This window comes from Plectropomus leopardus, chromosome 19 (genome assembly GCF_026936395.1).
Source record: "Plectropomus leopardus strain MGB_pleo_1.0 chromosome 19, ASM2693639v1, whole genome shotgun sequence".
Classification (NCBI taxonomy): Eukaryota; Metazoa; Chordata; class Actinopteri; order Perciformes; family Serranidae; genus Plectropomus; species Plectropomus leopardus.
In genome coordinates, this window is record NC_142194.1 from 13422549 (window position 1) to 13433666 (window position 11118).

Below are 11118 nucleotides of genomic sequence, written 5' to 3' on the forward strand. Positions count from 1 at the left end.
TTACTGCTGCATTGTCATTATATCGATCAAGTTGCAACTTTTCTTTTTATGCATCAGTTTTTAAAATGTTTGCCATAAAAATATGAATTCAATTTTTGGTGTGTTTTTGCCTAAACTTTTGTGAACTTTGTGTGAAATCAAAAACTTTCATTTTGAAAAAAAAAAAAATAATAATAATAATATAAATATATATATATGTGTGTGTGTGTGTGTGTGTGTGTGTGTGTGTGTGTGTGTGCAAATTTTACTTTTTTGTGTGTATTTTTCAACTAATTTACAATTTAAAATGTAGACTTTTGCCATATTGGTTTTGCTCAAAATTGTCCAAACAATATTATATTTGAACTAATTCTGTATTTACAACTGGACCAGTTTTTAACTGTGAATTTGCGCATTAGTCAAGTTGAGCTAATACATGACAGAGTTATGACAATAACAAAAGTTAATTCTAACAGAAAGAAACTTTCCTTTTTCATAAGCTGACTGCAGGTTTCATATACAGATCTAAGAAAAAAATCCAACATTAGGACTATGATGAGTAAATCCAAAATGTTCAATGAAGTAAGAATAGGTAAAGTGTAATGAGTTCAATTTAAAAAGTGCATAAATAAATTCAATATCACATTGTTCTATGTCCTGCTCCCAAAACAGGGTAAGATGAAGTGAGCTGATCTTCAGTTTCCCCAAATTATATGTAATTATATATATTTTTTTAACACCTTTTTTTTCTTTTTAAATCAACCTTGAGTTCAATAAAGTCGCTATATAAATCCAATGTATTATTATTATTAACACCAGCTAGGGTATCTTAAATTTAGGTTTTTGCAAATCATCTTCAGCTTGACCAAAACATGATAATCTTATCACAAGGTCAACTTACTGGAAATGTCCAGTAGCTCTTGGCCGTATTTCATGGGAAATTTCCAGTAAGTAAACTTGTGCTTAAAAAAAGAAAGCTGTCACTCTACACTTTCCATGGTCTTGCACCTTAAAGCTCAGCTTTTATGACATTTAAAGCTTTATTCTAATTTATGTTTGATCTTTTATTATAAGAAAATGATGGCACTATTTCAACATTGCACTTTGTCCTCCAAATGAAAGTCTGACAAATTTAAGTTGTTGGTATATTATTTGCGGATTGTGCATCACAAAAGTCTTCGTGCAAAAAACACTTTTATAATTTAACTTTGGATAACACGAATTTTGAATCCGTTTTTTTTTACACAAGTATGACAGCTTAAAAATAGCTGTATTTTTTCCGGTGAATCGATGTGGTCATTGTGAGTTTTGCTGTGTCTGTCCTTGATATGTCACCCTGAGTTTGATTAAAAGTGTGGGTTAATGATACACTGGTTTTGTATCAATTGCACAACAAGTCTCAATAAAAACAAAGTGTCGATCTGCAGAACACATCATAGGAGTCCACATTCCAGCGGGACAATTTACCAGGTGGGCTGTCTTTTAAATGTTTCATCTGTGCATGATTAAACTACTAACAGCTAATTGTGGCATTTGATTTTTCACACTTTTTTTTTATTCATACAGAGATACCGATTCAACAGACACGTGAAAACATGAAGACTGTGATTCTTGCTCTTGTGGTGTTGCTGGTTGTAAGCCAGGGTGAGTTAATGTCACAGGAAACACAAGAAACCTTGAAACCAACCACAAGAATCTGCAGCTAATTAATAATAGCTTTTAAATATAAAAAAATGTCTTAAGGAGTAGTCATCTGATTTCAGAGCTTAAAGGTACGATCAGCTGTGGCTGTGGAAATGCAGCAGTTTGTATACAAGTGCTGAATGAATTTTTCATTTGCTTTTCCAGGTGAAGCCTTGGAGTGTTGGTGTGGAGGTATCAGACAGTGTTCAGGCCGTGTAGAGACCTGCTCCGGCTCAAACGACGTCTGTGCAACTGTCTACTTTCACAATGCACCCTGTAAGTGGAAGCTGTTCCTTCAGTGTACTTTTCGGCTAAAAAAATAAAAATTACGTGGACTAGTTCAGGATCACATCCCTGCATTGAAAACATATGCTTTATTTCCATGTTTTCACAGCTGGTAGCAACAACTTCCATGGCTGTTATAAAAGAAGTACGTGCAGGAGTCTGAATCGTCCTGGTGTTACATATTGCGGATGCTGCAACACTGACCGCTGTCAGGCGTTGGGGTCCGTATGTTAATGAAGTGGATGATTGAATGTCCTGCAACACATCTTTTAATTATTCACTAATCTGAATAAACTCTGGTGTGTTGTTTACTATTTTATTGTCGTGATAAAGATCAATCAGTTGCAGCTTTTGTCCCTTTTAATTTTTTTATATGTCAGTTTTTCCAAGTGTTTTGAAATGTTTTTTTTTTAAATAATGTGAATGTGATTGTTGTTTCAATTACAGTGTTCAATAGAAAACTTTTTTTTTTTTTTTTTTTTTTGAAAATGACTTGAGATGCTTTGGCTTGTAAAAGTTATGTTTCCACAATACTGACACAGTTCCATTCCCGCAGAGTCACAGCTTATTATTAAGGGCATAGTTATATTCATGTTTCTTAATGAATTATATTTTCTGTCAGTTTTATTCTTGTTATTTTTGCATACAAATAGCCTATATTTTAAAAAGTGTCCAACACAAAGTACTGATTTTTATCCCTCAGAGCTGGCTATAGCTATGAATGGAGGCATTATGTTTTTGCGATGTCTGTCCATCTGGTAATGAACACGATATTTAATTTTATTTATAAAGCCCGATATCACAATTATCCCCAGGGGCTTTATAAACATATGTTAGATGTTTTCACAGACATGGATGTGTAATTCTAACTTTGTTATATTTTGGTGAATTTGAAGCCATTAGACGGTGTCACAGGGGAGACTCAGACAGAAATAACTCCACATGCCCTTGAAAGATTGTGAAGCGTATTGTTTGGCTTTTTTCAGTTTATCACTGATAAAGAATCCCAGGACTGCTGATCACACAGCAGTCTGCTGAATGTGGCTTTGCTTTCCGTATCATGTTGCACCACCTAGTGGTAGATGAGATGCTGACATGAGTGTCAGAAAAAGAAATCCATGGCATCATTATAAAGTTCAAACTGGCCAAATCTGCCATCATAACCTGATGTAAACTATCTGCCTTTGTCTTGTTTTTGAATGTAAAAAAGAAATAAGTATTGTTTATTTGTTGAGCTGAACATCACATTCAGTGTTTCAATGACTTTACAGGCCAATATTTCTTAATACATCCAGAGATTTCCCCCAAAAAACAAAGGACATAAGGAAAAAAATGCATTCTCCTTAAGTGTTACAAAAGAATTAATGCAATGTGTGTGTGTGTGTGTGTGTGTGTGTGTGTGTGTGTGTGTTTAAAGGTGTACGTATAAATACAATATCACTTTTCACACTCTTCTCTGTCCTTATCCCGGGAATCTGTGATAGCATGCAAGTGAAGGGGAGGGAAGAAGATAAAAATAAGCTTTTTCAACTTATATTTCATCATTATGTATTTTCATGATATCCATATTCACCATATTCACCAAGTAGAGGAGAGTTTTGTTTATTAAAAAGGGTGATTCCCGAGATCATAATTATCCCTTTGCTCATTGTTGTTTTGCTTCCCTTTCTGGTGTCTCTCAGCCCGTCTGAACATTTTTCATTAGAGTTTGTTTTTTTCTTGCAAAACACCTTCTCTGATTTGGCAAAAACAGTCTGATCACAATGTGCACTTACTGGAAATGTACAGGAACTCTCAGTCACACCTTCCCAGGTTTATTCCCTTGGAAAAATCCCAGGGAATAAACCAGGTGCTAAAAATCTGTTGTCAAACTGCAATTTTTAATCTTCAACAGTCAACCTTCAGGCAAAACTTTTCTTATATTTGAAGATGTTTTCTCATTTCTGTTCGATCTGTTGTTATAATAGATCGATGGCACTATTTGAACATTGTACACTGCCCTCCAAATGTTAGTGTGCCAAAGTTCACCTACTGAGAAACTATATACATTGCAACTATTTACAAGTACATTGGTTGGGTAATAGTTGGTTTTTCAGCATCCACATCTAGCCTTGTTAGGTTACACTGTTTGTCAGTAAAAATTTCCAAGTTCATGATACACTGGATTTCCAACTATTATGCAAGTCTTAATAAAAAGGAAGCTTCCCCTGATTGCACAACAAGTCCCAATATATATGAAAACATGCAGATTGCAGGACACATCTGAGAAGTCAACACACCAGAGGGACAACTCATCAGGTGAGATCTTTAAAATGTTTCCATATGTGCATAATGAAAGTGCTCACAGCTTCGTACTGCATTTGATTTCTAAGACTTTTTCATCTTTTCTTTATTCATTCAGAGATCAGTGAACAGACAAGTGAAAACATGAAGACTTTGATTCTTGCTCTTGTGGTTCTGCTGGCTGTCAGCCAGGGTGAGTTGATGTCCAGCAAACACAAACAAACCTAAAAACCAGCAGCAAGAATTTAATATTATGTTTCCAGTGTGTCTGTTGTGATCAGATTTTAGAGCGAAAGGACAATCATTTGATGCAGTGAAAATGCAGCAGTTTGTATCTAACATGATCTCTTTTTTTTCTTCTTCCAGGCGAAGCGTTGAGGTGTAGATGTGGAGGTCGTACACGATGTTCAAGCCCTACACAGACCTGCTCTGGTTCAAATCAAGTCTGTGCCTACATTATCTATAATTTTGGTAAGCATAGGCCGTTCCTTCAATATATTGTTCAGTTTAAAAACAACAACTAAGAACATTATTATTATGTGAATCAGTTTAAAGTCAATACTGTCTTTGAAGTTTTGTTGTCTAAGTTGTCTAATAATCCATGTTGTCTTTTTCTATGTTTTCACAGATAACAGCCACTTCCAGAGCTGCTACAAAGCAAATGAATGCAAGCAGCTGGTTAATTCACAGATAGCATCTGGCAGATGCTGCACGACTGATCTGTGCAACTGATAACTGAAGACGCAAAATGTAAAATGAATCATGCAGCACGTGTTTCAGTAAAAACAATAATTTACTTTCATGTGTGTACTTTTGCATTGTCAATAAAAAAGACTGATCAGTTGCAACTATTGTCCTCTTTCACTTTTCGTTTTTATTTCTGATGGTATTTTAAAAACACATGAATCTAGCAATTGTCTTGTTGTTACTCACAATATTAAAATAGTATAGAAAAACATCTTTTGGGGGAACAAAAGAAAAAAACTGCTAGGGATAGACATTGTTCCAATTACCACAAAGTCACTATTTCATATTTAAGTCAAACCATCACATAACTTTTTTGTGATTTTTTTGTGTGTTTTTTTTTTAGCTACAGTTTAAGTTGTAAAACCTTAAGTTGTTTTTGTAAACATAGAAATAGCCTTTTTAAAAAAAACTCTTGTTAGCTCTGTTGCATGTTTCCAGATGGGGCAGATGAAACCTTTATCATCACTTTTCTTTTTTTTACATGATTTTTTTTTTGCATTTCTGCCATACGTTGTTTCACGGGGGAGGTTTTAGCGATAATGGGACAGATAAAGAGGATTTGGCATGCAACAAAACTGTTAGTGTCATGTGCTGAGTGCTTCTGCATTGTCATCATAAAGATCAATCAATTGCAGTCATTTTTAATGTGTCAGTTTTTTTTAATTGTCTGGGGGTTTTTTTTAATGTATTTTGTTGGTGTGTAATTACTTACAATTGTTGCATTATATAGAAAACTTTTATGCTGAAAAAAACAAAGTATAACAGGGACATTCCAATTCCCACATAGTAGCCCACATGTAACTTTATTGAATGGCCTTTTAAGTGTGTTTTTGCCTTTATTTTTTCAAAGTGTCCACCCAGTAAAATCAATAGTGTCAAAGGGAAGACCATCCACCTGCTCGTGAAAAATTATCAGCCGCATATTTCAGCTTTTTTTTTTATCACTTATAAAAATTCTGAAGAGTGCTGATCATGCACACACCTTGTGGTTAATAAGATGCTGAAAGGAGTGTTAGAAAAGAAAACCCATGTGTGTATCTCACTGTGCATTGGACCAGGCGATTTCAGTTTTTTGTATTCATTTTAATTGTTACATAAGAAGTGATGCAACAGAAATGTGTACAAATGTGTCTAGCTAAAGCTAATTAGCACCCCCTATCCCTTCTAATGAATTCAGCATAAAACAACAAAAATAAACAAATGAAAACAACAGATTACCACCCTCTCACCTTAGAGAGAGGCCATACCTAAAAGTAGAGAAGTTGATCTGTTAGCCATTAGCTAATACATCGACTAGACGCTGAGAGACAACACTGGTAATGCCAGGGACATTTCAGTAGTTGTTAGATCTGGACATGTCCCTACAGTCAGTATCCACTTCTACGCCCTACTTCAAATATGTGCCCTTCTCTTGTTCTCTGGACTTGTGCCACTGATGACTGAACAGCAAGTCTCTTAATACATCAATTTACACCTGACATCTATAAAATCAGTGTTGTTATGGAATACAAGAAAGACACTGACAAAGTGACAGTGGACAATAGTTGCAATTGATCTTTATTATGACAAATCTTAAGTACACAACACATGACAATCTATAGATTGTGCATTAGATCCTCAGGTGAGGCCCTGCAACTTAAAACTAAAGGTGACCGTGCTTTTGTAATCAGGGCCTCTTGGCTTTGGAACGACCTCCCGGAGCAGATAAGGCATGAAGAATCAGTGACTTCTTTTAAATCACTTTTTAAAACCCATTTTTATAGACTTGCTTTTTTGTGATATCATCTATTTTAATTTTATTTTAATTTTATCTTAATTATTTTTTTAATTGGTTTATTTTATTCATCTATTTATTTATTTATTTATTTATTATATATTTATTTCTTTATTTTTATCATTTAATTTATTTATTTTTATTCTGCCCTGGCAATGTTTGTTTTCTATTAAGTACTATTATTTCTGTGCTTACCGCACATCTTCTTCAAACAGGGTTGCTGTTGTTATTTTTGTTCTATGATTGTTTCTCTCGTTTGTCTGGCTTTAGTTTGGTATTACTTTTTGGCTCTTTTTGTCATGTTAATTATGCGTGAAACTCCTCTCACTTCTGCTTTGCCTTGTTTGTCAAAACACTTTGTAAACTCTGTTTGGTTATTACTGAAACATGTTTTGCATTCATTTTTCATTTTGCACATTCATTTATCAGTTGCACAGATCCGTCCCGCAGCATCTGCTGGATACTGCCCCTAATCAGCAGCCTGCAGTCATATGAATCGTTAGCTTCAATGTGTTTTTGTGATTCTGTGGGAATTGGAATGTTGTTGTTACTAAAATTTAACTTATACCAGCAAAAGTATGTGCATAGATACAACAAAAGACAATGCAAAAACACACAACACTGTATTTAGATTATTTAGTTACTGAAACATGTGTTGCATGTCATTTATTCTTTTACTTCATTAACATCTAGACGTACATGCCAGGCAGAGGTCAGTGATGTAGCATTCACAAGTTATTCTACCAGACATGCTGAGCTTCCTGCAGGCATGTCTGTCATAGCATAGTCTATTTTCTCACAGATAAAAGTTTTATATACAACACATTAATGTCAGTAACAACACACCAACAATTAGATTGCTATTGTTGTGGAAAACCATAGAAAAAAACAGAAAATTCTATATTAAAAAAGTGAAAAAGGGCAAAAGTTGCAAGTGATCAATCTTTATTTTGACAATGCAAAAGTGCATAACAGATAAAATGTTCTTTTTTTTGCTGGAAGATGTGTTGCATGACGTTGATGGATCACTGGCACAGGTCAGTCGTACAGTAACTGCAAGAAGAACCAAGCTGATTCAGCCGCCTGCAGGCATTTAGCTCATAGCAACCCCAAAAGTTGCTGACAGCTGTGAACACATTGGAAAATAAAGGGTGTGTTATTAAACAACTTCTTCAATTTTTTTAAGAAAAGTAATAACTTTAAACTGGTCCAGGTAATATATACTGCTGGTGGTTAGCTCGTCAAAGTCTGCATTGCGCTTGCTCTACGGGTGCAGGACATGCAGAAGAAATACCCAGGAAGTCAAACTGTTTTGACATCAAGCACCACTGAGCAGCTGTCACAGGAAAGAACGGAGCCCTGCCTCAAATGCTGTATCCAGTTTTCTTTACAGTGGTTGACATATGTGATGTTGACAAATCCTCTTCATTTTCTAAGTTACATGATAGATACAGCACAAAGATTTGGCAGACCAGTTGCTGTATCTGAATTTGCATAATCATGACCTCAACATTGCAACGCGAAACTCAAATCAAAAATTTCCCAACCATGCTGATCAAATACAAAACAAGATTCTGTAACTGCATTGCCTATTCAACTCAAATGTTTTCAACGTATTTTAGTGCTCTGTTTAGCTGTAAAATAAGAACGTTTGTGCTGCCATCCTGACAACAGTTAAACTATTACAAAACACTGCCCTCCAGCCGGAGCAAACCGGACCATTTCAGGTTCAGGTCTTTCCATTTGTTTGCTGAATTTTGTGTATCTCCACCAATACCAAAATAAACAGTAGACGAACGGCACATGTTTAAACAGGGGCCCCCTGAACTGAAGGGTGTTGCTCCCGTCCATTAACTCTTCAGAACCTGGATAGGCATCAACAAGCATTTATACCTCTGTAACCTGAGAAAATTGGTTTCATTTTTTTACTAAACGTTGGAGATTAGTGATTAGGCGATTAGCAACTTTGCAAGAAATGCCCAGCAAATTGCAAAAAAAAAAAAAAACAAAGAAAATGACCTGAAAATTAGCTGTGAGATTATTATTGAAAAATAAGGGGAAAATGCCCAGAAATATATATTTATAATTTTTATAATTATATATCAAAAATTATGCCACAGAAAAAATACATACATATTTAATTTATTTGTATTATATTTAAAGCACTTAGTTAAGGTCAATATCTTGTCTCTTTTTGGTTTTTGCTTTTTTTAAAAAAAAAAAATAATTTCAGATAATTTTCTTCTATCTTTTAACAAATTTCTTGCAAATTTCTTGTTAAGTTGTTCATTGCCATCTTCCCATGTTGAAAGAAATCAAGCAGCCAATTTGTTCAGGTTTCAAAGGGTTAAAGCAGCCTTTGATCTGCACCACCAACAGCAGCCGAAAACTTAAGCTTTATCAACATTAATCTAACAGCCTGCCCTGAGCTCAAACCTCGGCAGCCTGATTTCTTTTTAAAAAAAATAAATCACCTTCCTACAAAGGCCTTTGGCAGCTTCTTTGCCCTGTTGTGCTGTAGCAACTGTACAGCTGATACTTACGGGACATGGGAAAGCGAACGCTGGCGCAGACATTGTTTGGATCACGACAGGTCTCTGTACGGCCCGAACATGTCTTTGAGCCTCCACACCAACACGTCAAGGCTTCACCTGGAAAAAAAAGAAAAAATGTGCTCAGATATTGTAAACAAACTACAAGGCCCTACTGCATTATCACTGCAACAGCTGATTTCCCTTTAGCTCTAAAATCTTATCACAGCAGACACACTGGAAACATAATCATAATTTACATTTATTATTTATCAGCTGCAGATTGTTGCTGCTGGTTTTTAGGGTTGTTGTCTTTCCTGGACATTAACTCACCCTGACTGACAACCAGCAACACCACAAGAGCAAGAATCAAAGTCTTCATGTTTTCACTTGTCTGTTCACTGATCTCTGAATGAATAAAGAAAAGATGGAAAAGTTTTAGAAATCAAATGCAGTATTAAGCTGTGAGCACTTCCATTATACACATATGGAAACCTCTTAAAGATCTCACCTGATGAATTGTCCCTCTGGTGTGTTGACTCCTCACTGTGTTCTGCAGTCTGCGAGCTTTCGTTTTTATACAGACTTGTTGTGCAATCCGGGGAAATCCAGCTTATCCACGCTGATATTTTATCTGGGTTTCACTTAAAGGAATTCACAGAGACAGACATTGATCCTGGAAAAACCCAGAATGACACCACTAATTCACTAGGAGAAAATATGCAGTATTATAGTGAAGTATTATATTAAAAAAAAAGAGACAACAACAAAAGAAAAACCTGAGTCACCGTTAATATAAGCTTTAAGTAGTCTGAGCAATTAAGCTGTAAAATTTGTTATGCACTTTTATTATAGGGTTGGCTCATAAACTTATTAAAGTCCTTCCAGTTGGATTGTGCTTTTGCAGTCATTTATATTCTTCTGTAATATGTGTATATACATTCAGTTTGAAAGACAATATTGATCCACTTGAGTAGCATTGAGTGCATTTCACTGAAATCTTTAACTGTTTTGGTCTAGTTTTGCATTTCACCCTTCACGTATTGTATTTCACTGAAATTGTATTTTATGATTCATGGCTTCATGCTTTTCTGACAAACCTGCGGCCGCTGCAGCTAGGACACAGCCTCTGTACATGGGGCACCTGCTCTAGCCACTGAACCGCCGAATGCCCTGAAATATTTTTTGGATACTGTGTCGATTCTCAAACTCTCAGTTTTTAAGTGATGAGAACAGGATTGGTCATCGTGCTTTTTACTTTCACTTGAATCTCTATAAATCTGCATCCTTAACCCTTTGACATATTAGCAAATCAACTTGATTTCTTTCACAAACAAAGGAACATGGGCAACAAGGAACATAACAAGAAATGGCCCCAAAAATAGCAAGAAATTAGTAAAAAGTTACAAGACAATGGCCTAAAAACAAATGTTTGAAAATAAAAAAGGCAAACAGACACAAACACACGAAAGAAAAAAAAGCAAATAACTTCAAGAAAATGCTACAAAAATGATTTATTTATTTTTCTAAAATGTAATCAACAAAAATATCAATAAGCTCAGTCACTTTTCCATCTAGATAGTTTTGGTCATCCTTTTTAAAGGATATACAGTGGTTAGAAAGTGTGGAAATTTTGTGATGAATACTGTATAAATAACAAGCTTACAGTGTAAAGTGCAATATATTAGACAGGATTTAATGCTTGTCTTTAAAAGATTAAATTTAAACGTTAAATTGAGTATAAATGTTGCAGTGACTTGGCCTCTTTGCTCAGCCTCTGACGTTTCACTATTCGACTATTTGATTGGTTGTTTTGTTGCATCACATGACGGCTGA

The 11118-nt window shown here is 35.1% G+C and overlaps 1 long non-coding RNA gene across 1 annotated transcript; it reads right to left on the bottom strand.

Moving 5' to 3' along the window:
• Positions 1–7679: 7679 nt before the first annotated feature.
• LOC148186324 (uncharacterized) lies at positions 7680–9872 on the bottom strand. Its single transcript, XR_015774977.1, has 4 exons — positions 9794–9872; positions 9616–9690; positions 9295–9402; positions 7680–7877 (listed from the first exon to the last, which is right to left on the bottom strand). It is a non-coding gene; the product is annotated as an uncharacterized LOC148186324 (long non-coding RNA).
• Between the last annotated feature and the right edge of the window lie 1246 nt (positions 9873–11118).